General features: G+C 48.2%; 1 protein-coding gene across 1 annotated transcript in view; it reads left to right on the top strand.

Moving 5' to 3' along the window:
• The first annotated feature begins 10,092 nt into the window (after positions 1-10,092).
• LOC119956467 (paired box protein Pax-6-like) overlaps positions 10,093-19,079 on the top strand; it is a 67,895-nt gene continuing 58,908 nt past the window's right edge. The window contains exon 1 of the mRNA XM_038783738.1: positions 10,093-10,255. The gene's annotated coding sequence lies outside the window, so the exon portion shown is untranslated. The remainder of the gene's footprint in view (positions 10,256-19,079) is intronic.

A 19,079-nucleotide genomic window follows, 5' to 3' on the forward strand; every position in this document is an offset into this window, starting at 1 on the left:
CCAAAACTTTTGGTCACGTGTCTTTTGCATCGACCATCAAATTGCATTTATTGTATAGAATTCACAGCGCAGAAACTGGCCACATGCCTCACTGCTCCCATCCCGCGTTAATGCTCCAGACAATACCGTCCGAGGATCGGAGGAAGGCTTCCTAGGTACATGGGGGCAGTTTGTTGGCCTGTTCCAAAACCTGTTCGAGGCCAGCAACGAGGAGTAAATTAAGAAAACGGGGAAGGAGAGGAAGAAAAAAGAGGGAGGATAGGTGAGGCACTCTCAATTACGACGCGAAAGTTAGGTCAGTAATCAAAGGCTTTAATAAGCAGTGAACAATGGCAGCCTCCATGAGAAGTGTGCTCGCAAAATGAAGTCTCATCTTAAGTACTGTTTCCCAGGGGGCGTAGCCAGAGGCGGAGTCCCCCAGGGTTCCAAGCCTCTTAAAGGGGCAATGTATTCCGATCATCACAAGCCTCTTAAAGGGGCAAGGTATTCCGATCATCACAATAGGTAAAAGAAAACCAAGATAGATGAGGAAGCAAAGGAATGCGCAACCCGGCGGGGAGGGAGTGGGGGTGAGGGGTGGGAGAAGGCAGAGGGAAGGTGGGAGAGCCACAAAAGAGGAGGACATAGAACGTAGAATGAGGTGGGAGGGCGGGGTTACACAAAAGCAAACTCAGCCGAAGTTCACGGGGGTGTGCGGGGGTCGAAAAGGGAGGGGGACGGGGACGGCGGAGGGGGGGTGGGGTGGGGGGGGGGGGAATAGAAGGGACCATAGGCTGAGCCAGAAGGCGACAAAATGTATATAAAGTTAATTAAAGGAAAGACAGGATAACCCTTTCTGTACAATAAAGTAAATTAATGCGGTTAAGAAAACTGTATACTGTATAGACAATTGTGTATAAATATGGAAAATGCCACTAAAAAGATTTTAAAAATAAAATGCTTTGTACAAACTTCCTTCCACCTGACTTCATCTCACTCTATCAGCAGATCATTCTATTCCTTCCTCGCCATGGTCCAGGGTCCCAGGTTCGATTCCCGGCTGGGTCATTGTCTGTGCGGAGTCTGCACGTCCTCCCCGTGTGTGCGTGGGTTTCCTCCGGGTGCTCCAGTTTCCTCCCACAGTCCAAAGATGTGCGGGTTAGGTGGATTGGCCGTGCTAAATTGCCCGTAGTGTCCTAAAAAGAAAGGTTACAGGGTGGGTTGTTGGGTTACGGGTATAGGGTGGATACGTGGGTTGGAGGAGGGTGATCATTGCTCGGCACAACATCGAGGGCCGAAGGGCCTGTTCTGTGCTGTACTGTTCTATGTTCTATGTACTCACCCATCTTCCCCTTCAATATATCTTGACTCGACACCTCAATTGGTCCATTGTAATAGCAAGTTCCATATTAGATTCATAGAGTCGTACAGCACGGCAAGAGGCCCTTCTGCACCTATCTATTCTAATCCCATTTCCAGCACTCGGTCCGTAGCCTTGTACACGGCGGCGTTTCAAGCGCTGATCTGAATGCTTCTTAAATTATTTTTTTAAAAAATATTTTTATTCTCCGTTTTCACATTTTCTTCAGAAGTTACACCCCACCAACAAACCAGGATTGGTAGCTAAACGTTCCAGGATTCAGGTGTGTCAGGCGGGATAGAGGGGGATGTAAAAGGGGTGGCGGAGTTAAGCTACTGGTTAGGGAGAATATCACAGCTGTACGACGGGAGGACGCCTCAGAGGGCAGCGAGGCTATATGGGTAGAGATCAGGGATAAGAAGGGTGTACTCACAATGTTGGGGGTTTACTACAGGCCTCCTGTAGTAAAACAGCCAGCAGGAGATAGAGGAGCCGATAGGTAGACAGATTTTGGAAACGAATAAAGGGTTGTTGTGATGGGAGACTTCAACTTGCCCAATATTGACTGGGACTCACTTAGTGCTTGGGGCTTAGACGGGGCAGAGTTTGTAAGGAGGGCTTCTTAAAACAATATGTAGATAGTCCAACTAGGGAAGGGGCTGCACTAGACCTGGTATTGGGGACTGAGCCCGGCCAGGTGGTAGAAGTTTCAGTAGGGGAGCATTTTGGGAACAGTGACCACAATTCAGTAAGTTTTAAAGTGCTGGTGGACAAGGATAAGAGTGGTCCTAGGGTGACTGTGCTAAATTGGGGGAAGGCTAATTATAACAATATTAGGCGAGAACTGAAGAACCTAGATTGAGGGCGGATGTTTGAGGGTACATCAACATCTGACATGTGGGAGGCTGTCAAATGTCAGTTGAAAGGAATTCAGGACCGGCATGTTCCTGTGCGGAAGAAGGATAAATACGGCAAATTGCGGGAACCTTGGATAATGAGAGATATTGCTGGCCTTGTCAAAAAGAAAAAGGAGGCATTTGTCAGGACTAGAAGGCTGGGAACAGACAAAGTCTGTGTTGAATATAAAGAACGTAGGAAGGAACTTAAGCAAGGGGGCAGGAGGGCTAGAAGGGGTCACGAAAAGTCATTGGCAAATATGGTTAAGGAAAATCCCAAGGCTTTCCACACATACATAAAATGCAAGAGAGTAGCCAGGGAAAGGGTTGGCCCACTGAAGGATAGGCAAGGGAATCTATGTGTGGAGCCAGAGGAAATGGGTGAGGTACTAAATGAATACTTTGCATCAGTATTCACCAAAGAGAAGGAATTGGTGGATGTTGAGTCTGGAGAAGGGTGTGTAGATAGCCTGGGTCACATTGAGATCCAAAAAGACGAGATGTTGGGCGTCTTGAAACATATTAAGGTAGATAAATCCCTAGGGCCTGTTGGGATCTACCCCAGAATACTGAAGGAGGCTACAGAGGAAATTGCTGAGGCCTTGACGGTAATCTTTGGCTCCTCACTGTCTTCAGGTGATGTCCTGGAGGACTGGAGAATAGCCAATGTTGTTCCTTTGTTTAAGAAGGGTAGCAAGGATAATCCAAGGAACTACAGGCCGATGAGCCGTAAATGAAATTAGTGGAGAGAATTCTTCGAGACAGGATCTACTCCCATTTGGAATCAAATGGACATATTAGTGAGAGGCATCATGGTTTTGTGAAGGGGACGTCGTGTCTCCCCAGCTTGATAGAGTTTTTCGAAGAGGTCACAAAGATGATTGATGCAGGTAGGGCAGTGAATGTTGTCTATATGGACTTCAGTAAGGCCTTTGACAAGGTCCCTCATGGTAGACTGGTACAAAAGGTGAAGTCACACAGGATCAGGGGTGAGCTGGCAAGATGGATACAGAACTGGCTAGGTCATAAATGGCAGAGAGTAGCAATGGAAGGGTGCTTTTCTAATTGGAGGGCTGTGACTAGTGGTGTTCCGCAGGGATCAGTGCTGGGACCTTTCCTGTTCGCAGTATATATAAATGATTTGGAGGAAAATGTAACTGGTCTGATTAGTAAGTTTGCAGACAACACAAAGGTTGGTGGAATTGCGGATAGCGATGAGGACTGTCAGAGAATACAGCAGGATTTAGATTGTTTGGAGACTTGGGCAGAGAGATGGCAGATGGAGTTTAATCTGGACAAATGTGAGGTAATGCATTTTGGAAGATCTAATGCAGGTAGGGAATATACAGTGAATGGTAGAACCCTCAAGAGTATTGAAAGTCAGAGAGATCTAGGCGTACAGATCCACAGGTCACTGAAAGGGGCAACACAGGCGGAGAAGGTAGTCAAGAAGGCAAACGGTATGCTTGCCTTCATTGGCCGGGGCATTGAGTATAAGAATTGGCAAGTCATGTTGCAGCTGTATAGAATCTTAGTTAGGCCACACTTGGAGTATAGTGTTCAATTCTGGTCGCCACACTACCAGAAAGATGTGGAGACTTTAGAGAGGGTGCAAAAGAGATTTACCAGGATGTCGCCTGGTATGGAGGGCATTAGCTATGAGGAGCAGTTGAATAAACTCGGTTTGTTCTCACTGGAACGACGGAGGTTGAGGGGCGACCTGATAGAGGTCTACAAAATTATGAGGAGCATAGACAAAGTGGATAGTCAGAAGCTTTTTCCCAGGGTAGAGGGGTCAATTACTTGGGGGCATAGGTTTAAGGTGCGAGGGGCAAGGTTTAGAGGAGATGTACGGGGCAAGTTTTTTACACAGAGAGTAGTGGGTGCCTGGAACTCACTAACGGAGGAGGTGGTGGAAGCAGGGACGATAGTGACATTTAAGGGGCATCTTGACAAATACATGAATAGGATGAGAATAGAGGGGTACGGACCCAGGAAGTGTAGAAGATTTTAGTTTAGACGGGCAGCATGGTCGGCATAGGCTTGGAGGGCCGAAGGGTCTGTTCCTGTGCTGCACTTTTCTTTGTTCTTTGTTCAGAGAGTGGTGAATCTGTGGAATTCACTACCACAGAAAGTAGTTGAAGCTAAAACATTGTGTAACAATCAACGGTAACAAATACAATGTCAATCCCCTTATCACCAACAACGATCCCATCCTCCCACCATCCCCCAAACAACGGCCCACCTGACAATATAAGCATCAAATAAAACAAACCCTCCCATTGCCACTCAAGTGGATAGAGCTGTGAAAAAGGCCTATGGTGTGCTAGCGTTCATTAGCAGAGGGATTGAATTTAAGAGCCGTGAGGTGATGATGCAGCTGTACAAAACCTTGGTCAGGCCACATTTGGAGTACTGTGTGCAGTTCTGGTCACCTCATTTTAGGAAGGATGTGGAAGCTTTGGAAAAGGTGCAAAGGAGATTTACCAGGATGTTGCCTGGAATGGAGAGTAGGTCATACGAGGAAAGGTTGAGGGTGCTAGGCCTTTTCTCATTAGAACGGAGAAGGATGAGGGGCGACTTGATAGAGGTTTATAAGATGATCAGGGGAATAGATAGAGTAGACAGTCAGAGACTTTTTCCCTGGGTGGAACACACCATTACAAGGGGACATAAATTTAAGATAAATGGTGGAAGATATAGAGGGGATGTCAGAGGTAGGTTCTTTACCCAGAGAGTAGTGGGGGCATGGAATGCACTGCCTGTGGTAGTAGTTGAGTCGGAAAATTTATGGACCTTCAAGCGGCTATTGGATAGGTACTTGGATTAGGGTAGAATAAGGGAGTGTAGGTTAACTTCTTAAGGGCAGCACGGTAGCATTGTGGATAGCACAATTGCTTCACAGCTCCAAGGTCCCAAGTTCGATTTTGACTTGGGTCACTGTCTGTGTGGAGTCTGCACATCCTCCCCGTGACTGCGTGGGTTTCCTCCGGGTACTCCGGTTTCCTCCCACAGTCCAAAGATGTGCAGGTTGGGTGGATTGGCCATGAAAAATTGTCCAAAATTCTATGATTAACCTAGGACAAAAGTTCGGCGCAACATCGTGGGCCGAAGGGCCTGTTCTGTGCTGTATTTCTCTATCTATCTATCTAAAAGAAAAAGGAATCAGGAATCGCCTACGGTCACCATTGACATATACGGTCCACCCTCCAACCTCCCCCCTAACCCGACCATAATATTCAATGCCATCCAATCCCCGAAAGAATACCGTGACTGGCACCCATGAATTGTAGACCCCCCCCCCCCCCCCCCACCCCCCCACCCCGCCACCCTCCAAACTCCTCCCCTTCACCTCCTCTAGTAAACTCTTCCCCTCAATCTCGGTTCCTTCCCCCAAATTTTCACCCCGGCTAGAACACTGAAACCTGTTCTACCAGGCTCCGATGGCCGCAGCCCCTCCCCCCCATTTCACTTCCATTCACCGGCCGGCTTAAACCGGCCACCATGGAAGCCCCCGCCCGGGTCTCCCTCCCCCTTGCCCAGTCCCAGGAAAACCAAGAAATCCCCTTCAGCACACAACCCCAGCATAGACACCCACATCCCAAAGAACCATCATTGCAAATGAAAGTCCCAACTCTTCCCTTGTCCAAATATATACAGCGTGGACTCATTCAGTACATACACCAACACGCAGTGAAAAAATAAAGTTACATGAGGCTACATCGATACGCGACCATTTCTCAATTCTGCCACAGTCCTTCTGCCTTCGCAAACTCCTGAAATGAAATGAAAATCGCTTATTGTCACAAGTAGGCTTCAAATGAAGTTACTGTGATAAGCCCCTAGTCGCCACATTCCGGCACCTGTTCGGGGAGGCTGGTACGAATTGAACCGTGCTGCTGGCCTGCCTTTGTCCGCTTTAAAAGCCAGCTCTTTATCCCTGTGCTAAACCAGCCCCTCCGCTGCTTCCGCCGTCCCAAAAAAAGTCCTTGGATTTGCAGGTCACCCTCAATTTAGCTGGATATACTATGCCGCACTGCACCTTGCTGATGTACAGTGCCTTCTTCACCCGGCTGAAGGCAGCCCGCCTCCTCGCCAGCTCCACCGTAAAGTCCTGGTATATGCGTATACCAGCTCCAGCCCACTGCACCACCCGCTTCTGCTTGGCCCAGCACAGGACCTTCTCCTTCACGCTGTACCTACGGAAACACAGAGTCTCTACTCTTGGCGGCTCACTCGCCTTTGGTACAGGCCTCCACGACCGATGACCCCGATCCAGTTCGTATCGGGAGGGATCCACCTCCTCCCCCAATAGCTTTGCCAACATTGTGCCAAAATACTCCATCGGCCTCGGGCCTTCCACCCCTTCGGGCAGACCCACAATCCTCAGATTCTGTCGCCTGGATCTGTTTTCCAGGTCTTCCATTTTGGCTCGCAGACCCTTGTTGGTCTCTATCACCCTCCGCAACTCCTTCCCCATCGAGGGGAGTTGATCACTGTGCTGCAGTACTGTCTCTTCCACTTCCTTCAGTGTCTCAGCTTGCTCCCGCACCTCCACCGCCACGCTTGATACCGCCACCCTCACCGGGGCAATTGCCTCCTCCACCAGCACTTTCAATACCGCCCCCATCTCCTTCCTCATCGCTTCCATGTGCTTTGTGAACTGTTTTTCAAGTTCCATAACCATCACTTTGGTCATTTCTTCTTCTGTGAGCGATGCGGCCTCCGCGTTCCTTAAAGGTCCTGCGCTGACTTTTTCACTCACCGGCGGACTTTCGTTAACCCCCTTTTTCGCGGTCGTTTTTTTTTCCCAAACTTGGACATTTCTCCTCCCTGTGCCTTCTTACAGCCTTTTCAGCCTCCGTTGCCCCCGGGACCGGGCGTTAAAACTCCAAAATTTCTATTCCCGAGCGGGAGCCCTCCAGTGTGCGGTTGCCTCCTGCCCGCCATTGCCGGAAGTCCTCTGCTTCCTAAATGTTGTGAGGGTTCCCGCCTCTCCCACCCTTTCAGGCAGCGGGTTCCAGATTCCCAGCATCCTCTGGGTGAAAAGGATTTTCCTCAACTCCTCCCTAAACCTCCTGCCCCTTTCCTTAAATCTATGTGCCCTAGTTATTGACCCCTCTACTAAAGGGAGAAGTTTCTTGCTATCTACCCTATCTACACCCCTCATAATTTTTTACACATCAATCAGGTCCCCCCTCAAAGGAGCCTATTCAGTCTCTCTTCATAGCTGATATGTTCCAGCCGAGGCAACAACCTGGTGAATCTCCTCCGCACCCTCTCTCGTACAATCACTACCTTAATATAGGGGCAGCACGGTAGCATGGCGGTTAGCATAAATGCTTCACAGCTCCAGGATCCCAGGTTCGATTCCTGGCTGGGTCACTGTCTGTGTGGAGTCTGCACGTCCTCCCCGTGTGTGCGTGGGTTTCCTCCGGGTGCTCCGGTTTCCTCCCACAGTCCAAAGATGTGCGGGTTAGGTGGATTGGCCATGCTAAATTGCCCGTAGTGTCCTAAAAAGTAAGGTTAAGAGGGGGGTTGTTGGGTTACGGGTATAGGGTGGATACGTGGGTTTGAGTAGGGTGATCATTGCTCGGCACAACATCGAGGGCCGAAGGGCCTGTTCTGTGCTGTACTGTTCTATGTTCTATAGTGTGACGACCAGAACTCCATTCAGTACTCTAGCTGTGGCTCAACAAGTGTTTCATACAGCTCCTTCGCAACCTCCTTGCTCTTATATTCTATGCTTTGGCTATTAAAGGTGCTGTCCACGTAAAGGAAGCTTTGTTGAATGCCTTATGGGTTTGTTATATTTGATATTTATACTCCCTGGTTTTGGATTGTCCCACAAGTGGAAGCAACTTTTTCAGTTCTACCCTATCAGACCGTCTTCGTTTCAAAGACCTCTATTCCTTTTCTCTTTTCCGGTGAGACATCCAGATTGTTTTGCTGTCTGTTTCCCATCGTCATGCAGATTTTTGCAGTCATTTTTTCTTCTCTCCTCATGTACTGATGCACCGTCAATTACCACAAGACGAGAATGGCGAAACAATCGAGGCTTTATTGCACAAGATGTTGTGCCTCCTGCAGCTGGAACCAGAATGGGAGCAGCGCGGGAGAGCACACACTTTAATACTCCGCCTGCTGGGGAGGAGCCAGCAGGCTGGGATTTACTGTGATACCTGTAATACAGTGGCAGTACCGTAATACATGCAATGTGTTACCAGTGGTGTTTACCACATGTACCTTCGCTTCTCTTTTCGAAGAAAGACCTGCATCTATAAACCGCCCTAGAACACCCCAAATCGCCGATGGAAAGTCTAGTCACTTTTGTGATGCAGGGAAAGCGGAAGTCAGTCTACGCACAGGGAGATCCCACAAGGAGCAGTACAGCAATGATCACCTAATCAGTCTGTGATGGTGGTTAAGGGATAAATGTTGGCCAGGACACCGGGCCGGGGGGGAGGGGGGGGGGGGGAGGGAGAGAGGTGGGGGGGCGGGTCGGAGGAGGGGGAGGGGGGTTCTGTTTGTTTATAAATTTAGAGTACCCAATTTATTTTTTCCAATTAAGGGGAAAAATAGCGTGGCCAATCCACCTAACCTGCACATCTTTGGGTCGTGAGGGCGAAACCCACACAGACACGGAGGGAATGTGAAAACTCCACACGGACAGTGATCCAGAGCCCGGATTGAACCTGAGACCTCGGCGCCGTGAGGCAGCAGGGCTAACCCACTGTGCCACCGTGCTGCCCTGGGGGGGGGGAGGGGGGAGCGTTCCTATCCTCCCGCTCTGCGAAGCAGACTCAATGGTGCTGGATGGCCTACGTCTACTTCTACTCCTATGTCTTATGGTCTTCTGGCCTTAGGTGGATGCATAAGATCCCATGACAAGATTTTATAATCCTAGAATCCTAGAATGTACAGTGCAGGAGGCCAATTGGCCCATCGAGTCTACCCCAGCCCTTGGAAAGAGCACCCTACTTAAGCCCACACCTCCACCCTATCCTCGTAACCCAATCTTTTTTTTTGGACACTAAGGGCAATTTAGCATGGCTAATCCACCCTAACCTGCACATCTTTGGACTGTGGGAGGAAACCGGAGCAGCCGGAGGAAACCCACGCAGACACGAAGGGGGGGGGGAGAGTGGCACAGAGAGTGGCCCAAGCCCGGAATTGAACCTGGGACCCTGGAGCTGTGAAGCAACAGTGCTAACCACTGTGCGACCGTGAAGGAGAGCAGGCAGTTCGCCCTGCTACCCCAGTCAACATCTACCTCTACCAACATCAGATCGCCTGATCGGTGTCACTTTTCTATGTCTGGGAGCTTCCTGTGGGGAAATTGGCTGCCTCCATTCCTATAGCAGCGACTGCATGTCAGAAGGATTTCTTTGGCTGAAGATGACTTGGGGACATCCCGAGATTGCAACAGATCTCTCTCTATACAACTATGAAAGCAAATTTTTCTTATTCTCTCCATGTTTTAGGTTGCTTTATCCTAATCATTAAAAAGCCTCTGATTTGGCGCCTCTCCCTGTGTGATGAAATTGCCCTGCCTGCTCACCCCCTCCTCCCTCTTTACAGCCCTGAGAATGGTTTCAAGAATTACTTGGAGGAGTTTTTCTGCCCCCCCCCCCCCTCTCTCCCTCCACTCCTTGACATACACACTTTGGACAGCCTGACCCCTCCGATCATGCCACTGTTTTGTCGCAAACAGGCAACTTTTTTTCAAAAGGCAAGGCGTTGACTCGAAATGACAAGCCTGTCATGAATGTTCCAAATGATCTTGCCAGGCAACCTAGCGTACATGATACCTCCAGACTCCTGCAGCCCATTCTGGGGAATTAAGTTCAAAGTTGACGTTAATGTTACCAACAAATGTCACAAAGACTCATCGCCCCGTTTTTGCATCTCCCAGAACTTATTTATTCATACGGAGCTCATATTTAGCAGCAGACTGACTTAACGGCATTATAGACACAGGACTGGCGACACAGGACTAACCCATCCAGCTTTGGGCTGAGTATGAGCATATTTTTAAATGCCTTTATGTACGGGGAGGCACAGATAGACAATGGGTGTTTATCAGAAGATGTAACAGTTGCTTAGAAAGCTTCTGAGTTGCACAGTTGTAACAAATAGGGGGAAAACGTGCGTTTGGTAGTATTGTTAATTTCTGTAACATCTTTTGACTGTACATGCGGGGGGGGGGGGGGGGGGGCACAATTTATCTTGCAGTGTAAAAGCTTGCTCAAGTGTTTTGTAGCTTTTTTCACCCCCCTATTCGAAATTAAAGCGCTTGAGATTTATTTGTTCTTGGACTCAGACGCTATTTAATTATTATTATTATTATTGTGGCCTTTTTAGTTGATGTCTGACACACGAATAGTTAGTTCACTGATGGGGAGACTTAACAAAGTAACCGCAGCTAGGGAGGGTGGTTTAACTTAATCGTCTTTTTAAAGGATTTTTTTTTGTTACATCAGGCTATTGTCAGTTTCCTAAAAGATGCCTTGAGATCAGTCTCGATGAGATGCAGCTAGTTCTGAAGACTCGGGCTTTCAAGTTTAATCCCAAATCTTAATGATTCCCCGGAATTTAGCAAGGGGGTCAGACGAACGCTTACTTAAAAAAAATGAGCTTATTGTCTTTTGGCAATCCCATGTCAAATTTGTTCAGGGAGCAGAATGTTAAATTTGGATTTTTAATTATATTGGTGTTGGTGGGGGGGGGGGGGGGGGTGTTGGGGAGTCAATGGGAAGGTTATTTTACACTTATGGGTGAAACAGAGTGTAAATCATCCTGCAAATTCCTATGATTATTATTTTGGCATCAATTCAGGGAGAGAATGGGTACTTTTGATAATCATTGCCCAATTGGAAGAAACTATTAATTCGCCTTTTGATATGGTCCCTGGTCTCTGAAGCGTTTCTAAATTCACGTAAATGATTATATTTTAGAATATTTTAATGTGTAGTGCACCTTAAGAGATGGTTTTATTTGACATTGAGTCAATTTTGATATGATGTTCAGTGAACAATTTCCTGTGCGCATAAAAAATGGAAAGGAGTTGTAACAGTTTTAATATAATCAACAATTTGATGTGGTATTATATACATGTTGGTCAGACACAATTAGGCAGCCTGTCTCACTTCCCCCTGCGTGCCCTTGTGGTCCTGTGGTTCTCGCTGATAGATTGAGGCAATCTTGCAACACAGAAGGAGGCCACTCTGCCCATCGGCCTCGTGCTGTCCACTTTGTCTCTCTCTACCCGTGCTCTTTCTCCATAGCACCGCAACTTTTTCCTTTTCCAAGAATAGCTCTACTTCCCCTGCTGCAAGTTACAAGTTGAGTTCTGTTTCCACCACCATTTCTGGCAGTATGCTCCAGATCATAAGTGGTTATGTGGAAAACAAAATGTTTCCTCATCCACCTCTGGTCAGTTTTTTTTTGCCATTGACCTTGATTCCTCTGCTTACTCACCCTCCCGTCAGTTTATCAAAACTGCTTGTAACTTTGTAGGCAGTTTATTTGATTTATACCCTGTGTTGTGCTCTGATCCCAAGTATTCTGCTCCCTCACCTTATCCATTTCTAAGGTCCCTCCTCAGTTACCAACATTCTACAACAATGCGCCAATCGTGTTAGATTAAATAGTGTGAGGGGGCTCGTATGGTAAGTAAGTAAAGTTGCCACAGTCCCAGATGACCATAGGCTTTGAGGGGGGGGGGGGGGGGGGGGGGGGGGGAGCTGACTGGTGGTGATTTAACCTGAGGGTCACCACACCTCAGGCGAGGGTCAAGGTTGAGAAACTAGGGCCTTCATGAATAACCTCAGCCGGTACGGGGATTGAACCCACACTGCTGGCCTCGTTCCGCATCACGTACCGGATAAAAACACTGATCTGGACTAATCAGCTCGAACGGCCCATTTCTCTGCCGAGGACCCTGGAATTTTATGTAATTCATGTATGTCTCATTAGGTAGTCGGGGGGACTCTCCTAACTTATCTGCAGTCTGGAATCCCCTCGCTAAACCTGTCTGCCTTTCCTTGTTTGAAACACACCCTAAAACCTACCTCCTACCACACTTTAACTCCATGACAAAGTTTTCGATCATCTGCCTTAACATTGCCGTCTGTAGCTTGTTGTTATATTTAGCATTATAATATGCTGGTGAAGCATCTGGGGTAGTCTCATTACATTACAGGCGCTACGTAAGTACATGTTGTTGTTGTATTATGTCTCCTGTACGCAACTGTCCCTAAATTGGCATTGTATTCAGTAATCCCACTGTGATAGGTCACAGGACGGCGGCTTAAGGAAAACAGAAAAATGACGTTGCACTGGTACACCAGGGGCGCCTTTCTGAGACTGGGGGCAAGGCACATTGTTGTAGTAGAGGAGAGAGAGCAATGACCTGCATCTTACAGTCCTGTAGCGTGACGGCAGAGAGCTTGAGATGGATGTGGAATGAAAATATTTTCCATTCTCCACCTTTAAACACCTCTGACTTTGAAGAGCGCCAAGAAAACTGAAGTGGTGCGTCCTTGTACTATTGGTAAGATAGGGGCTTGCTTCCGTCATTCGCTCGAGTTTCTGATTTTAATCAGAAGGCGACTGATTGGGGAGCGGAGGGAGGGAGGGAGGGAGGAAGGGAGAGAGAAAAAGAAGACACGGCTAGGGGGGTGGTGACAGGTCAACGCTGTCAGCAGCCTCAGAACAGAGCGAGTATCGCCTCGGAATTACTGCCGAGGCTCTCCGTGGGAGATTGCTGCTGAGGCTCTCCGTGGGAGATTGCTGCTGAGGCTCTCCGTGGGAGATTGGCAGAACACCTGGAAAAATCGGGTGAATGGCTAAAAATCTCTACCCTACTTCTACTGGACATGGGGGTCATCAATTCTAATAACTCCCTCGTATATTCGGTGTCAATTTGTGTAAGATTATGTGCCTGGGAAACACCTTGAGATATTTTACTGCGCTAAACATGCTTTATACCTGTAGTTTGTTGTTTCTGTCAATCTCCTATCGAAACCGCAACATGCAAACCTCTGTGAAAAATCAGGGTCAGGCATTTTTAAAAATAGGGATAGGCCCCTCACATTCTCCACTGCAGTATCCCTGTAGAAAATGGCCATTCGGTCCATCGAGTCTGCGCTGACCCTCTGAAAGAGCACCCTACCCAGGTCTATGCCCCCGGCCTAGCCCCATAACCCCACCTAACCTTTTGGACACCAAGGCACGATTTATCATGGCAAATTCACCTAACCTGGAACATCTTTGGACCGTGGGAGGAAACCCACGCAGACACAGGGAGAATGTGCAAACTCGACAGTCACCCAAGACCAGAATCGAACACGGACCCCTGGCACTGTGAGGAATTTGACGCTGTACCGCTGTGCCGCCCCTGTGAGGGAGTGCTGCACTGTTGGAGGGGCTGAATTTCAGGTGGGACATACACCGTGAGTTGGAGATAAAAGACCCCGTGGCAATAGTTCGGAAAAGAGCAAGGGAGTTCTCCCAGGCGACCTGGCTATTATTTACCCCTTAGCCAAGGTCACCAAAGTAGACTATCTGGTAGTTATTGCATTGCAGCTTGTAGCACCTTGTAGTTTGCATTTTTCCATGCCTGTATTTCCTAATTGCAATAGTGACTACACTTTGAAATGGCCTCAATGGCTGTAAAGCACTTTGGGGTGTCTTGTGGTCATGAAAGGTGGATCATCAGTGCACCGCCTACTTTCTCAATGGTTTATTGAGATATATAAAACATAGAACATTGAACATTACAGCGCAGTACAGGCCCTTCGGCCCTCGATGTTGCGGCACAACATCGTGTTCTATATATACAGCTCCAGGGTCCCAGGTTCGATTCCCAGCTGGGTCACTGTCTGTGTGGAGTCTGCACGTCCTCCCCGTGTGAGCGTGGGTTTCCTCCGGGTGCTCCGGTTTCCTCCCACAGTCCAAAGATGTGCGGGTTAGGTGGATTGACCGTGCTAAATTGCCCTTAGTGTCCTAAAAAAAGTAAGGTTAAGGGGGGGTTGTTGGGTTACGGGTATAGGGTGGATACGTGGGTTTGAGTAGGGTGATCATTGCTCGGCACAACATCGAGGGCCGAAGGGCCTGTTCTGTGCTGTACTGTTCTATGTTCTATGTTCTATAGATCATGTAATAATGCTTCTGAATACATTTTGTATAATAACATACTGTATATTGCATGTCAAGTTAATAATTGGTTGGCAGGATTATGCAAGGCATCAGTAAATTGGATCAGTTTAATACACAAAGGAAGCTAAATCGACTGAGTTTTAAATTTAAAGTACCCAATTACTTTTTTTTCCAATTAAAGGGCAATTTAGCCTGGCCAATCCACCTTAGCTGCACATCTTTGGGTTGTGGGGGTGAAACCCACGCAGACATAGGGAGAATGCGCAAACTCCACACGGACAGTGACCCAGGGCCGGGATTCGAACCCGGGTCCTCAGCACCGCAGTCCCAGTGCTAATCACTGTGCCACATGCCACCCCGATTTGAAACAGGGTTGAGGAGAAATTGCTTCTCTCAAAGGATGGTGAATCTGTGGACTTCACTATCCCAGAGTGCGGGGTATTGAGTGAATTTAAGGAGGAGACAGACAGATTTAGAATCCGTAATCCGTTCAAAGGTTATGGAGGATGGGCAGGAAAGTGGAGCTGAGGCCGGGAGGAGATTAGCCATGATTGTATTGAATGGCGGAGTGGGCTCGAGGGGCTGAATTGCCCACTCCTGCTCCTAGCTCTTATGTTCTTTCAGTTGCTTGCTAGGACAGAACCTGGGTACGGCATCGAGGCAGATGCAAGAATGCCAAATTTCAAAGCGAGCAACAATTTATACTGCATTAGAAAAGACTTCTAATTGGTTGGAAAGGTGACACTAATTGGCTGAGACATTGCCACGGAAAATGTACAAGGGAACTAGTGGCCCGCATTTGTTTAATTAAAAAAATATGCAATGCCTGGACATGTTCCTTTTGTATGCAGAGGACAGGACCTGTGTATGACCAAATGAGTCTTCTAGAAGTGTGACAGAGTCACATTGTAAGCCCAACTGATCATTTGAAATACGTGGTTAGTGTAATTCTCAGCACACTTGGGGTTGCTCAGTAAGTGCTGCCCATTCACAGAATCACATCTGTTTTGGACACCTTGGGCGGGATTCTCTCACCCCGGGGCTGGGCCAGAGAATCCCGGGACCGGGGCGAATCGCGCCACGCCCCCATTGAGGCCGGTCTACCGCTTCTCCGGAGTGTGGAGAATCGGCGCCAATGGCAACGGCACGGTTGGCCCGCGATGGGCCGAGTGGCCATGCCAAAAAAGCCGAGTCCCGTTGCCGCTGTTCACACCTGCACTTAGCCGACCGGACATCGGCATGGATGCATCCGGGGGGTGGCCTGGTGGGGGGGGGGGGAAGGGGGTCCGACCCCGGGAGGGGCCTCCGCTGTGGCCTGACCCGCGATCGGGGCACACCGATCGGCGGGCCAGCCTCTCGGGCTGGGGGCCTCTTTTGTTCCGCACCGGCCACTGTAGCCCTAGCTCGGGGACGGCGCGGAGAAGGGAGCCACTGCGCATGCGCGCTTTGGCACCGGTCCCACTGCTCATGCACGCTAATGCCACTGCGCATGCGCAGACCGGCGCCCATCTGACGCCGGGGATCGTCAGCTGGAGCGTCGCGCGTCGCTCCAGTGCCATGCTGGCCCCCTATAGGGGGTCAGAATTTCTGCTCCTAAGGGCATGTCGACGCTGTCGAGAAACGCGACGGCGTTTACTACGGCACCAACAACTTAGCCTCAGGATCACAGAATCCCGCCTTATGTTCTGAGTTTTGCAAACACAGGCTGGGTAAGTATTGCTGGCACTCTGTCTGTTGTAAGCAGCTGTAGGGATGTGCTGCTTGATACGATCTGCCAGTCATTGGGATGTACGGCCTCCATTTCTGGCATGGCATCGGCACTGGATTTGTTTGTCCCACAATATGATGGGCAAAATATTGTTTGGCCTGATGGCCGCATCTTGTTGGTGGCGAATACCAGCCGTGTTGCTACTCCGCAGTATCAACGTGAAACAGCTAATCTCACCTGTCACTCATATTTTTGTGATCCCTTACCCTTTCAAGATATTTTAGGCCTAAGGTGGCCATTTTGGACCTGAATTGTGCCCAGACTACCCCAAATTACCCTGGCAGGTTTGGTATCTCAAAAGTATGAGCAGCAAGCAAATTTAGTCATTTCATGTTGCTAGCATTAAGCTAAAAAGATGTTTTGCCTACCACATAAATGGGTAATGTGCTGTATGTGTGATACTAGGTGCTTAGGTCATTTGCTGAACAATCCCCAGTGTACAAAGAATTACACGAGCAGCCCGTTTATCAACCAGGCTTTCAAAATGCAGCTCACTTGACGCTTGCTAGAAGCCTCATATATTCCTAAGCAGGGAGCTGTCCTCTGCAGGCAAAAGGGACACATCCAGGCATTGAATCAAACAAAAATGTGGGGACAATTATTCCTTGCTGCATTCTCTATGGCAACGACGCGATCAATTAGAGTCAACTTGCCAACTAACCAGCACCCTTTTCTAATGCAGTAGAAATTATTGCCCCTTTTGAAATTTGCCATTCTTGCGTCCGTCCTGATGAATCCAAAATGAAAAACTTTGACAGCATGTCTCTTTTTTCAGCAATGCTTTAGTTCATTATGTTGTGTTTTGGCATTGGAGTCAAATATGTTCGGGAAAGAAATAGAGTATTTGGGTGGCATGTGGCGCAGTGGTTAGCAGTGGGACTGTGGCGCTGAGGATCCGGGTTCGAATCCCGGCCCCGGGTCACTGTCTGTGTGGAGTTTGCACATTCTCCCCGTGTCTGTGTGGGTTTCGCCCCCACAACCCAAAGACGTGCAGGTTAGGTGGATTGGCCACGCTAAATTGCCCCTTAATTGGAAAAAAAATAATTGGGTACTCGAAATTAAAAAACAAAAAGAAATAGAGTATTTAAGGAAATGTTAGATAAATGCACGAGAGAACAAGAAATAGGATAGGTTGATGGGGTAAGATGAACTAAGATGGGATGAAGCTTCTGTAATGCATAGGTAACGGCATAGATCCAGTGGGCTGAATGGCCTGTTTCTGGGCTGCAGTAGTGTTCAATGAATCGTTTTTGTCTTTTTGTTGTGCAGTATACTTTTGATCAAATATTTTGTTTCTGTTCCTCCTCCCCGAGGGTGTTGATTCTGTGCCAGAATGCAGTCCCAGATGTGGCCTGGGCCCTCCAGTACCTCCCTCGGTGGGGAGCTTAAACAAGCAACGCTTGTTGAGGGGGGTGGGGGGGTTTGGTGACACCGCAGCTCAGCCCAACCCTGCACTTACCCAACATCCACACATATGAACTTTGCAGCATTGGTCAAAATAATAATGATCACACTTAATGTAGACAATCTGAAATCATCCAGTTGTCTGAAAGTGTTTCATATATTGAATTTATTTCTGGAATAGGCCGACGCCAGTTTTACGCTTTTTCTTTCACTAGACCAAACTCTTTTGTTCCCTGATTTTGTTTCACCTCTCCCCGCAGATTGCATAGAACATAGAAAATACAGCACAGACCAGGCCCTTCGGCCCACGATGTTGTGCCCGAACTTTTGTCCTAGATTAAGAACAAATTAATCTACACCCCATTATTCTACCCTAATCCATGTACCTATCCAATAGCCGCTTGAAGGTCCCTAATGTTTCCGACTCAACTACTTCCACAGGCAGTGCATTCCATGCCCCCACTACTCTCTGGGTAAAGAACCTTCCTCTGACATCCCCCCCTATATCTTCCACCATTCACCTTAAATTTATGCCCCCTTGTAATGGTTTGTTCTACCCGGGGAAAAAGTCTCCGACTTTTTACTCGATCTATTTCCTTGACCATCTTATAAACCTCTATCAAGTCTCCCCTCCATAGTTGGTGGATACTTGGAGTTTGTGCTGGGTGGGTTGGGAGGAGGGGGTGATTGTTGTATAATTTGCACCCTGACACGATAGAATATGCTTGATGGACCTTTGGGATGGTCTTTTTCATCCCATCGTCTTTTTTGTTTTGCATGCTTGTGTGGTGTTGGTGGCAATATGAAATGAAATGAAAATCGCTTATTGTCACGAGTAGGCTTCAAATGAAGTTACTGTGAAAAGCCCCTAGTCGCCACATTCCGGCGCCTGTTCGGGGAGGCTGTTACGGGAATATAGCAATATAGTGACATTTGGAGTATTGTGTGCTGTTTTGGGCCCCATATCTAAGGAAGGAGGTGCTGGCCTTGGAAAGGGTCCAGAGGAGGTTCACAAGGATGATCCCTGGAATGAAGAGCTTGTCGTATGAGGAGCGGTTGAGGACTCTGGGTCTGTACTCATTGGGGTTTAGAAGGATGAGGGGGTTCTTATTGAAACTTAAAGGATACTGAGAGATCTAGATAGAGTGGACGTGGAGAGGGTGTTTCCACTTGTAGGATAAACTAGCAGCAGAGGACACAGATTCAAACTGAAGGGACGATCCTTTAAAACAGAGATGAGGAGGAATTTCTTCAGCCAGAGGGTGGTGAATCTGTGGAACTCTTTGCCGCAGAAGGCCGTGGAGGCCAAATCACTGAGTGTCTTTAAGACAGAGATAGACAGGTTCTTGATTAATAAGGGAATCAGGGGTTATGGGGAGAAGGCAGGAGAATGGGAATGAGAAACATATCAGCTATGATTGAACAGTGGAGCAGACTCGATGGGCCGAATGGCCTAATTTTGTTCCTATGTCTTAAGATATGCCTCAGCATGTAGTGGTGGGTTACTGAG

Source organism: Scyliorhinus canicula, chromosome 23, assembly GCF_902713615.1.
Source record: "Scyliorhinus canicula chromosome 23, sScyCan1.1, whole genome shotgun sequence".
In the NCBI taxonomy this organism is placed as follows: Eukaryota; Metazoa; Chordata; class Chondrichthyes; order Carcharhiniformes; family Scyliorhinidae; genus Scyliorhinus; species Scyliorhinus canicula.